Genomic DNA, 12,712 nt, shown 5'->3' on the forward strand with positions numbered 1-12,712 from the left:
GGAGGCTGCAACTCTCATCCACAGCCTGGGTCAAAGCAGGACTGCGTTACAAGCGCCACACGCTGCCCCACTGTGCCACGGGAGCCAAAAGAGCAAAGGTCTAAGAAGTCCTAATACAGACACTTATGTGGATAGAACACCAGTCTCTTCCTAGGGACCTGTGAGTTGTTGTTTGGTTTGGGCTTATATCGTCCGTGGCCTTTTTCACAACGCTTGCAGACTTAGCTAACCTTCCATCAGGACCTCTCTGCTCCCCCCACACCCCACACCCCCCACTGTACCAAAGATCATACTCCTCACTTAAGTGTGCTGACTGGGTTTTCACTTGGCAAGGATACCAAAACAATTTTTTTTCATCCTGAAACGTCAAGATACCTAAGAGAACAGGTCTTCAGAAAAACTAGTTTTAAATTATAATAGAAAAACTGGCTACGTAACAATGAAGATACAGCACATTAAAAGGTTATTTGGGGGCTTCCCTGGTGGTGCAGTGGTTGAGAGTCCGCCTGCCGATGCAGGGGACACGGGTTCGTGCCCCGGTCCGGGAAGATCCCACATGCCGTGGAGCGGCTAGGCCCATAAGCCATGGCCACTGAGCCTGCGCCTCCGGAGCCTGTGCTCCGCAACGGGAGAGGCCACAACAGTGAGAGGCCCGTGTACCGCCAAAAAAAAAAAAAAAGGTTATTTGGGCATTATCTAGAATTTCACACTCAAGAGAAAAACACTTAATATGTAGTCTACTGCCTTCCAGGTTTTTTCTCTGCATTTTTAAAGATTAGGAGATGGGGGGAGGTAATGTCTTCATACTTTTGTGTCTGTTGTTCTGTTTATCATTATAGTATGGTTATGCTACTTCCCATAATGATGAGGATGAGGATGCTGATACTGATGTCGGTAGAAGCAAAGACATGTATAGAGCTTGATATGGACCAGGAACTGTTCTCTGTGACGTGTGCATATTGACACGACACCCCGTGGTCTTTCATGCACTTAGGAGACATCATGCTCAATCCATACACAGATCCATGGTAATCTGATTCATGCCGATGGACATGTTCACTTGCCTTTTGATCCAGAGGACACTGGACACTGCAGTGTATTCCAGATTTGGGGGTCAGATACCACACCTCTCTGTTTCTTTCAGGCCTGCGTAGCAATCTGACTCACTTCTTGCCGGCCAGGTGACTTTGGGCAAGTTCCTTCACCCGTTAACCTCTACGTGTCTCAAGCTTCCTCATCTGCAAAAAGGGATGATAACATTAAAAATGCTTACCTCATAATGTTGCTGTGAGTACTCAGAGACCTTATTACACTTATACATATAGAGAGTTAAACACAGTCCAGAAGGGTGAGCTTTTATTCTTGTGTCTCTTCACTTCGGTTTCTGCTTGTACCCATATCTCTCTCCCTGCCCCCGTTGCTTTCTCCTCAACCACTCCCGCTCCACTCTCTCTCCCCTTTGCCCCCCTCCTCAGACTCTCCATCCAAAAACACTGTTTACCATCTCCTCAGGATGTAACTCAGAAAATATTCACACCATCACCCTTTGGTTAAAAAAACGTGAATATTAGTGGAAGAAATAAGAAACACCATAAAACCGGCAATGTGAAAACTACACAAGAAATAAAGTCCTACTGATGAAAGTTTGAGTATTAATACTTTTGTATCTTCATAAGATTCAGATATTCAGAATTTGATACAGGAGAATTAGGCTTCATAAAAATAATGCCCCCCCCCAAAAAGGGCTATATGATGAGGTCCTTGGGCCTTTAAATTTCCCTCTGGAATGTTTTTTAAAATGTATATACTCATGTTCTACTACAATCGTCCAGTGATCACTTACTTTCCCATCATTATACAAATCATACGAAGAGGTCATTAGACTTCTAATTTCCTAGAGAATAGGCACTAAACTTTTCCATACGAGCCCCTGATGAAACCCCAGCATTGTATTTAGGCTTCACAATATCCCCATAAGGAGAGTTAAATACTCATTATGCTAATATACACACACACACACACACACATACCCACACCCATGCCCCATACATTCAGTTCTTGAGTCCCTGAGAGGCTGAAGTGATAGTGCAAAGTCCATGTGGTGAGTCAAAGGTGGTCTTGACATTGTTTCTCTGGAACACTCTCCAGGGAAATGTGGGAACGGTAACTATTAACAGCAGTAATGACAACAGCTAGAATTCACCAGGAACTTGTCACATGCTGAGCACTGTCCTGACAACTTCCCATGTCTTAACATGGTCAGTGCTCTAAACTGCCCCCAAGAAGTAGTTACATTTACTCCTAACTAGTGTTTCCATGTTACTAATGGAGGAATTGAGGCACAGAGATGCTAAGTAGCCCGCTCAGTGTCACCCAGCAGTAAGGAGTGGAGCCACAGGTCTGTGGAGGCATTGTGGAAAACTCAAGTGTGTTCTGTATTTATTCAGTCAAGGGCAAGATCCAATGGCTACTGCAAAATATGTAGAAAAACAGCTAACACATAACACAAATTGACCTTACAGCATGGAACTGCACACTAAATAGAAATCTGGTTTCTTCAGAAATCTTTTAGATGGAGGCTTGACAGGATTGGAATCAGGATGTTTTGTGGAAACAATGATCTGAGAGCCTCCTTAGAACAGCAGACAGCATGTCAGTCTCCTAGCCTGAAGGTCTTGGGTTTGTGCATCAGAGAAGGCAGCAAACCTCTGTCACCTCCACATGCTCCCGATGGAGAGAGAAACCTGCCAGTAGGGAAAATAAGACCGTTCGTTCCTCTGCTCTGGTAGTACCCAGACAAATTGTCCATGTCAATCAGAACTGAGGAATTATATAAAAAAAACACAAAAATGCAGATTCCATGATCCGCACTCAGTGAATCTCATTTAGTGTGGCTACAACGGTGCCCTAGAATCTTTGATTTTTCACTCTGCCTGGGAAACTCTCAGGAACTTTAATAAACTCCTTTGGTAGCGAGACTGTCTCCAATGTACTGACTCTTCCCAGGACAAACACACAGTTGGGAAGACCAACCTGAGAGCACAGGAGAGAGAACGTAAAGGACACAGCGTGAGAGTCAAACCAAGGGCAGGGCAGCGGATCTTCTGAGAAGACACCACCACCCCACTGGCCTGTCTCTCTGAGGCTTCAGTTTATCTCAGATCCATTCTCTTCATGGCCAGTGGATGGAGGTGGTGAGAGGAGATGACCTTTGAGATGCCACGTGGCCTGGGCTTTTCTCGGGGGCCATGGGACACAGACGATATGAGGTTATATGATCTATTCTCCCCACCTCCAGTCAGCCTCTGCTTCTCTCTTGCACCCTCACTCCCTCCATGCCACACAAGCCCAGAGCAACCAGAATTTAGGAAAAATGTCTTCCCTTCACCGATCAGACACCTGCCCCTGACCTGAGGAGATCTTCTCCCCTCTTCTCCTCTCAGCTGTCCTCCTCTGATCTGATCTGCCGTGCCGAAGCAGACAGCCTTCCCTAGTAGCTTAAAGCCCTCGCCTGGCCCGTGACTCTGGTAACGCAGCCTGGAGAGGGCTCGTTCTCTCTGAGAAGGACCCCAGACCCGGGAGCCAAGAGCCACGACGACCACAGAACCATCCTAAACACTGATGCCCACGGCCGTGATTGACCTTGGAAACGAAGCCTTACCTCACACCCCGTCTGTCCCTGAACCATTATCTTGTCACAGAAAGCAAGACAGACGAGGAAGGTGCCTGGAATCCTTCCTGGGGAGTCCTGTGTCCTACTCCATGCTGCCATGCTATTTCCCCAGACCAAACCCTGACGTGGACCATATCATTCCTATCCTTTTGATGAGAATAAGAGGTCTGGGGATACCTTCACAAAATCCTATTCTCGTGGTTGATAACCAGTATGTTATGTGGTTTACTACCACAATGGTGCACCTGGTAAGTAGGTGGAAGCTGACAGGAAGTTTCAGAGGGTAGGTCTGGGTGCTGAAATGATTGGGAGGAGCTACCGGCATCTGTGGGCTGAGGGTTACAGGGAGGCGAACACTTTTAAGCAGAGAGTTAAATAAAGTGGATTTTCCATGATTGTAATTTACCCGTGAATTAAGGGAAGCCTGAATGTTGCTTTCTCTGGAAACTTACAAAGAATCCTTGAGTGTTTTAGAGAACACATACTGAAGGCAATTCTCTTACTGGCCTTGAGCTTGATGCAACACACCAGTGTCGCTTGGTAGCTGAGGTTGTACACGCCTACAGGAATGAGGGGAATCCAGCTGTACTGACTAGATGAATCTTCAGGATATGCTGTTAATGGATGGGAAAAATTACGTGGGAAATGCTCATAGTGTGATCTGCCATGGGTTGCTGAACAAAGCCAGATAAGCCCATTGTCTTTGAGGCACCGAGGTTTTGCTTCCACGTCTGTCTCCCTCACCAGACTTTTAACTCCTTCTCAGAAGGCTGGAAACACATCCCGTTCATCCTGGTGTCCTCAGGGCAGAGGACCTGAGACACGGTAGAAAGTCAGTCCACACTTGTGGAGCTGACGTAACGGGTGAAGGACTGGACCCAGTGTCTTAATGACGAGCGAGAAGGATGTCAGTCTGCAGAGGGAGGGAGGGGAATGCCACAGGTCTTAGGACCCAGGCAGCGCAGTGACACCAGCCTACACTGCAGTACTGATGTCAGTTACATCCCTTAGGGTTCCAGGACTCAGCCATTTAAATACAGGTGTCATTAACCATGAAGGTCTAACTTAGAAAGCCAGGAACCTTACGGCTTAGTTTTTTGTATGAACCTTTTGTAGCTGAGGCACCTGAGGCACCAATTCAGGCACAGCATACTCTGGTCACTACTCGTCCAGGCTGAGGCTGCGTCGGGATATTCAGGGCTCACACACAAGAAGGGTAATTCCGAGGCATGCATGTATCCCTAGAAACAAAGGGTTCACAACTGCTAGGTTGCCCCGAGCAGGACATACATCAGGCAGGCAGGACAGCTCCCTGGGGCCCCAGTGTGGCCTCCCACCCAGGGACCTGCCCCCCTAGGACTCCCTGTCCAGTTTGAATAATCCATCTGAGGCCTTAGTTTCAGAGGCACTGCCTGGAGGCAGCCCGTTCCAAGCAGTTCTGTCTGTCCGGGACCCCAGCGCATCCTCTTTCCGAGGGTGGCTGACACCTGGAGGTGCTCTGCATGCACCATCCAGGGGCTGGGGCCACTCCTGCGGTCCCACAGTCAGAGCTCCCTCAGGTGTGACTGGAGCCTCAGCAGACAGTTTGCATTCAAAGTGCTCACTGGATTGGGATTGACATATATACACTAATATGTATAAAATAGATAACTAATAAGAACCTGCTGTATAAAAAAATAAATAAAGTAAAATTCAAAAAGAAAAAAAAAAGTGCTCACAGCAGCTTGGAAGGCTGCATGGGGAGTATTCCTTTAGGAAACATAGAAAATTCCCAGGAACAGACAAGATCATTAATGCCCTCGCTCCCTCTCTACACTTCCCCCACCAGGTGCCAGGGGTGGTGTGTTCTCCATTGTTATACAATCACTGTGTACAATCCTGAAATCAAAACTTTACATTTCGGGGCTTCCCTGGTGGCGCAGTGGTTGGGAGTCCGCCTGCCGATGCAGGGGACGCGGGTTCGTGCCCCGCTCCGGGAGGATCCCACATGCCGCGGAGCGGCTGGGCCCATGAGCCATGACCGCTGAGCCTGCGCGTCCGGAGCCTGCGCGTCCGGAGCCTGTGCTCCGCAACGGGAGAGGCCACAACAGTGAGAGGCCCGCGTACCGCAAAAAAAACACAGAAACAAACAACAAAACTTACATTTCTTTAATTATCCCCTAATGTCCCCCTAATCTTTTGTATGGAAGGGCTGTAGGCAAGAGTACTTTCATAGCAAAACGTGTTTTATAATCTAACTGTAAAGACATTACGTTTAGCAACTGGCCAGGACAAAATCGTGAATTTTTAAAAATTTTCAAAATGGGTTGACACAGCCTCCTGTCCTTTTGTCTGTCTCACTGATCCCGTGAGGAGGCTGGAAAAGCTCATTCTCTTGCACTGAAGAGTCATACGCCTAACGTCCCGTCTCAGTTGTCTCAAAGATGCAGATGCAACAGCCACAACGTACAAAGCCATTTTTAAAATTCCCTCTCCCAGGGACGCTTTACTCAAACGCCTAGCAGTAAACTGACACTCACCAGGGTACCGCACAGCGGCCGGGGAGCTCGGGCGCGAGTGCTGGGAGGGGCTGCTGCTGCTGCAGCAGCAGCCGCAGCCGCAGCCGCCGCCGCCGCCAAGTTGAAGAAAAGCCTGCAGACCTTTTTCCCCTTCTTGCCTCTAGTTTATCTGAAGCTTTCTCCAGCCCAGAACCTGATTTTACTTGCTTTCTTCCGCTTGTAGGAGAGAGCAAGTCAAACTTTTAACATTTTTTGGCCGACCCAGAGTTCACCTTTTGTAAGGTTTGCATCCTTTCCCCCCAGGCCTGGAGGAAATAACAAACACCAAAGTCAGGAGCTGGCTGCACTCCCCACCCCCACCCCCCGCCACCCCACTCACATCAGGCAGCACAGCAGAAGCAGCCGAGGATGCAGTGCGCTAACTCTCCTGGATCTGGATCTTTTGTTTTCAAATTCTGTAAGTAACACCTATCACAACAGTCAGTGGCTCAGCTGCTGTTTCATAGCACGGGTACATCCACAGTCAATGAGCACAAAAAGATCGTCATCCCTACTGCTTCATCCTCCCTTTACTCAAACAAGGCTTTCACCGTATTTCAGCGAGTCACAGTCTCGCTAGTGAATCCACAGCTGCCACCACTGTTTCAGATGCCCCAAGACCACCCTTGCTTTTGATGAATTCCTAGGAGGACCCCAAGGACCTAGCACATAGTCATCCTCATGGCTAAGATTTACTGCAGCAAAAGGATACAAAGCCAAATCATCCAGGGGGAGAGGTGCACTGGGCAACATCCGGAGGAAACCAGCGCAAGCTTCCAAGAGTCCTTTCCTAGTAGATAATCACGCAATTTGTCCCTCCGGCAACGGATCATGACAACGCGTGTGAAATGCTGTCCACCAGGGAAGCTCCTGAGAAACCCGGGGCCTAGCACATAACAAGATTTCAGGTTCCCAGGAGGAAAGCAGGTGTTTAGCATAAAACATACTGTTTGGACAGATGGAGGAGTAAACTACACTTCTGAAGGAGGCAACGGTGGGAAACCTCTTGAAATCCAAGTTCTCAGACGCGACGTGAGGGCCAACAAGCCAGCCCTTCTAAGGATTATAGTCGCAGGCCTGCTATGTTAACTCTATTCTGCACAGTACTCAACAGCAAAGCTTCAAAATACATGACCAAGTCAGAACTGGAAGAACTGAAACAAACAAATCTACAAGAACAGCTGGAGACTTCAACAACCTCAGTAATACACAGAACGGAGAGAAAGCAAATTAGAATGCATGGGTGAACCGAATGTTCTCACAGGTATAGAACCCTCCACATAACAATAGCCGAATATACCACATTCTTTTCAAGTGCATATGGAAGTTTCACCAAGGTAGACTATATCCTGGGTCATAAAACAAATATGACCAATTGCAAGATAACTGCAATCATACAAAGAATGTCGTCTGACCAAAAGAGAAAAACCACCGATAAGTAAGCCAAAGTTAGGAGGAAAATCTCCAAACACAAGGAAATTAAATCACATACTTCTAAATAATCCATGGACCAAAGAGCAAGGATCAAGGAAAGTTACAAATTAATTTAAGCAACATGAAAATGAAAAAACCACCTACCAAAATCTGCAGGATGCAGGTACAGCAGTGCTTAGCCGTAAATGTACAGCATCAAATGCTTATCTTATTAGAAAGAATAAAGAACCCAAATCAATAATGAAAGCTTCCACCTTAAGACACTAGAAAAAGAAAATCCAAATAAATTCAAAGCAAGCAAATAAGGGAAATAGAGATTGGAACAGTTATCAGAAAAAGAATAGAGTTAATCAACGAAACCCAAAGCTGGTTCTTTCAATAGGTCAATACAAATTCATAAACTTCTACCCAGACAGACAAAAAAAAAAAAGGCAAGATAACTAAAGACACAACTTACCAACATCAGGAATGAAATAGGTTACAGATCCCACAGAAATTAAAAGGATTCTATGAATAATTCTACATAATTACTTTTGGCAATTTAGGCGAAATGGAACAAACTATCAAAGCTCAGCCAAAAAGAAACAGATCATCTATTTTTAAAATTGAGTCTGTAGTTGAAAAACTTACAGAAAAGGAATCTCCAGGGCCAGATGGTACCCCTGGAAAATCCTGCCAAACATTTAAGAAGCAATGACAGCAATTCTACGCAATCTCTTCAAGGAAACAGAAGAGAGGGAACACTTTTTGAATTCTTTTTTCAGATTAGCATTACCCTGATACCAAAGTCAAACAAAGACAGTAGTAGCAAATCAAATTCAATATATAAAAAGAATAATACACCATGACCAAGTGAGGTTTATCCCCGAAATGCAAAGCTGGTGCAGCATTAAAACATCAATCAAGCCAGCATAGTAGCATACCAAAGACAAAGAACCACATGATCGTTATCTGTTGATGCAGAAAAAGTATCTGACAAAATTCAACAGTCGTTCATGATGAAAACATTCAGCTAACCAGGAGTAGAAGGGAGCTTTCTTAACCTGACACAGAGCATCTACAAAAATACCCGCCCCTCCATCCTACTTGATGGAGAGAGACTAAATGCTTTCTCCCTAAGATCAGGAACCAGGCCAGGAGGATAGCTATAAGTCAACATTGTACTGGAAGTCCTAGCCACTCCAGTAAGAAAAGAAAAAGAAACAAATGGTTTAGAGATTGGGAAGGAGGAAATCAAACTGCTCCCATCCACCAATGACATGATTATCTACCTAGAAAATCCCATGAAATCTATTAACAAAAACTCCTATAACTAAGAAGTGAGTTTAACAAGGTCGCAGGATACAAGCTCAACACCAAAAAATCAGGCATATTTGCCTGTACTAGCAATGAACAATTAGGAAATTAAAAAAAAAAAAAGACTTGTGCATACCATTTATAATAGCTTCTCCCCAAAACCTAGCGAAACATAAGCAGGATCTGTATGCTCAAAACTACAAAATGCTGAGGAAAAGAAATATAAGAAGACCTAACAAAATGGAGACACATACTGCGTTCATCTGTTGAGAAATTCAATATAATTAGGATGTCAATAGTCCCCAAATAGATCCATCAATTTCATACAATTCCAATCACAAATCCAGGCAAGGATTTTTTTGTACATATAGACTAACTGATGATAAAATTTCTGGGGTAAGGCAAAGGAACTAGAATAGCCAAATAATTTTGAAAAACAAAGTTGGAGGACTAACACCAACGTCACAATTTACAATGCAGCTTCAACCAAGATATGTAAGCAACTAAGTGGCCATGGAGGGGATGAATGGATATAGAAAATGTGGTGACATATACAACGGAATATTATTCAGCCACAAAAACGAAGAAAATCCTGCCTTTTGCAACAACACGAATGGACCTGGAAGGCTTTATGCTAAGTGAAGTAAGTGAAAGAAAGACATACTGTATGTTCTACTTATATGTAGACTCTAAAAAAGTCAAACTCACAGAAATAGAGTTTAGAATGGCGGTTGCCAGGGGCTGGGGGAAATATTGGTCAAACGGTACAAACTTCCAGCTACAAGATGAATAAGTTATGGGGATCTAATGTACAGCATGCTGAGTATAAGGAACAAAACTGTATCGTATATTGAAAGCTAAGAGGGTAGATCTGAAATGTTATCACCACAATTTTTAAAAAGGTAATTCTGTGAGGGGATAGAGTGCTAACTAACCTTATTGTGGTAATCGTTTTGCCCTATCTACGTGTATCAAATCATCACACTGTGCACCTTAAACTTACATGCTATATGTCAATAATACCTCAGAGAAGCTGGAAAAGATAAAAGAGTCCCCAGCTTTTCCGGTGGGAGAGCCCTCCAGCTATATTCTGTGTCCCCCTGACATCTCCCCATCATTCCTTAACTTTCCCTTATTACTGACATGACAAGTTGAGCCAGGCTCATTAATCCTTTCTCTCCTCAGCCTGGGAACCCAGCATTTAGCGGAGAATGGTATTCAGAAGCTAGGATCTAGCGGTAGGTGTACTTATTGTCATTGGGATGTTGCTGTTTTCAGGAAGTTTGGAATATATGTGTGAACACAATCACACACACACACACACACACACACACACACACACACACATATATATATTTCTATATCAATCTATCCACATATGCACACATATCTATTGAAAACCAGGAGTTCTCACGGAGACCTTTAATTCCAGTAGAACTCCTCAGAAGTTGTTCCAGTTTACCTCCTTTCCATATTGGAAATTCCCTCTTCCAAAAGTGACAGACGTGGCTCCCACCATCCTTATATATTCACTGAGTTGACAAATCCCAATGCATATAAGCCATCCCTCCTCCACAAAGAGGTCCTCCCCACGTGCTATGCTGAACCATCCCCTGCCCTTGACTTCCACACCTCACTCAAGCCTGAATCCCTGAGCCAGTTAACCACCTCCCCACAGAACCCCCAGGGATATCCTCCTTACCACCTTGGGCTCTGACCTCCCAAATTGGGATGCCCCTACACGCATATACTTGCCTTGCCCGTCAACACCTAATGGCTTTAGGACTGAACTGCTCAGGCACAAAAGAGAAGAGAAGGGAAGGGAAAGAAAGGGTAGGGACAGGGGAAAAGTGAATATATCAGTTAATCAAGGTGAACTGGGCCAAATCCAAGCAATATGATGAAGCCAGTGGGTTTTTTCCTCACTGTCCTCCAGCTTCCCCTTCCTGCCTCTCTCCTTTGCCCCAGTTCCTTTCTCATTCTTAAGTCCTGCCCTCCATCAAGAGTAGCAATGTTATGAGGGGCATGATTCCCATTTTATAACTGATCTCCGCTGGTTGGCTGACATTCAGTGTGGACGGTGTCCTCCCTGCAGCTCTTACACTCAGGCCCTCTGTCTCTCATGATGGGCTAGAAAGTTTCACCCCTCTTCAGTAATTTCAGGTGTAAGCAGGTGAGAAGGTGCAGGGCACATCTTGGAGCCTCGGGTCCTTCATCTGTGAAATGGGGATGACCACAGATTGTGGGACAAACACAGAGAGCAGCACCAGACACCTTTCAATGAGTGCTACGTGCTGGACCCAGTGCATCACAGGACTCCTTGATATCCAGGAGCACGCCAAGTAGACTGCCCCGCCAGGACTGTGGCACCTGCTGTTCCTTCTGCCTGGAATGCTCTTCCTTCAGGTAATCCCACGGCGTGCTCCCTCACTTCCTCCAGGTCTCTGCTCATTCGTCATCCTTCAGGGAGACTTTCCCTGATTACCTTGAATAAAATAATAACATCATCTCCACATACCCTTTCCCCTGGTCCAGCCCTATCTTTCTTCATACATAGCACCTGCCACCCTTGATTTACTTATTGACCAACTCTATGAAATGAGACTTTGTCAGTTCTGTCCTGTCACAAACTCCTCGAATAGTACTCACGTACATGGCAGGCGCTCAGAAAACATCTGCTGAACCATAGCTGGGAGCCGGGCCCTTTACACACACTGTTAACATGCACAGGTACCCTCCAAGGTGGGCACTGGCCCCATTTGACTGATTATGATACGTACGTACTGAGACTCCAGGAGACAAGTGACACCCTCAACAACGCACCATCAGCACGTCGGGTTCCAGGCTTCGGAATCATACCTGCCGGGTTTCCAACTCCCTCAGTTCCTGGACAGAGACCTCACAGCCAAAATGGTAAGAGATTTTACTACTGACACACAGACCCCAAACAGCTCAGATACTTTACACCTTTAGACAAACCCCTTCCTAAAGCAGCTCAGAGACATCACACCTTGGGACCCAGAATCACAACAGTTCAAAGGCCTCACACGCTGGGGTACAGACGTCTACATAAGGGTCTAACACCCAGTGACTCTAATGCCCAAAAGCTCAGAAAATGCACACCCAGGTCTACAAGGACACAAATCCCTACAGACTTTGTACCATGGCTCACAAAACCCACCCAGATAAAATATCCCATTCACCAAAAACTCCCCAAAATGCTCACAGACGCCAAATGTACTCAAACAGCATCTGGGATGTCAGACGTAGCGGTACACATCTCCAAACTGCACGACACACGTTACTTCCCAGGGAGAGACACCAAAAAAGTTTGGTGACCCCTCCTTGGCCTTAATTATATGAATCTGCGCGACTGACCCTGCGGTGCCACACGCTCCAGACTGAGTGAAGGCTAAACAAGACTGTAAGAGCTCGCGGAAAGACACCACCACCGTCACCCTGCACAGCCAGCGACTGCGCCGAACCTCGCCACCGACCCGGGCAGCTAATCAGCCCCTTACGGATAGTCAGTCTTGGAGTAGTCAAACTCGGAGAAAAATGTACACTCTGAAAATGCCCGCGTGCGCACGCGCACACGCACACGCACACGCACACCTTTCACCCTGAGCGTCAACTCGGCGACCACTGTGCCTGTCCCAGAGAGACAGCCAATGGGAACTGGGCAGGCGAGGAGGGAGGGGCAGGAATAGCGGGATTTCCGGCGCCGCTTGACACCCCGGAAGAGTTTATTCCAGCTATCTCGCGGCGACCA

At 46.2% G+C, this 12,712-nt stretch overlaps 1 long non-coding RNA gene across 1 annotated transcript; it reads right to left on the minus strand.

Annotated features, from left to right (window-relative positions):
* Nucleotides 1-398: 398 nt before the first annotated feature.
* On the minus strand, nucleotides 399-12,294 carry LOC132513431 (uncharacterized). Its single transcript, XR_009538476.1, has 3 exons — nucleotides 11,725-12,294; nucleotides 11,311-11,425; nucleotides 399-1,238 (listed from the first exon to the last, which is right to left on the minus strand). It is a non-coding gene; the product is annotated as an uncharacterized LOC132513431 (long non-coding RNA).
* Nucleotides 12,295-12,712: the final 418 nt, after the last annotated feature.

Source organism: Lagenorhynchus albirostris, chromosome X, assembly GCF_949774975.1.
Source record: "Lagenorhynchus albirostris chromosome X, mLagAlb1.1, whole genome shotgun sequence".
In the NCBI taxonomy this organism is placed as follows: Eukaryota; Metazoa; Chordata; class Mammalia; order Artiodactyla; family Delphinidae; genus Lagenorhynchus; species Lagenorhynchus albirostris.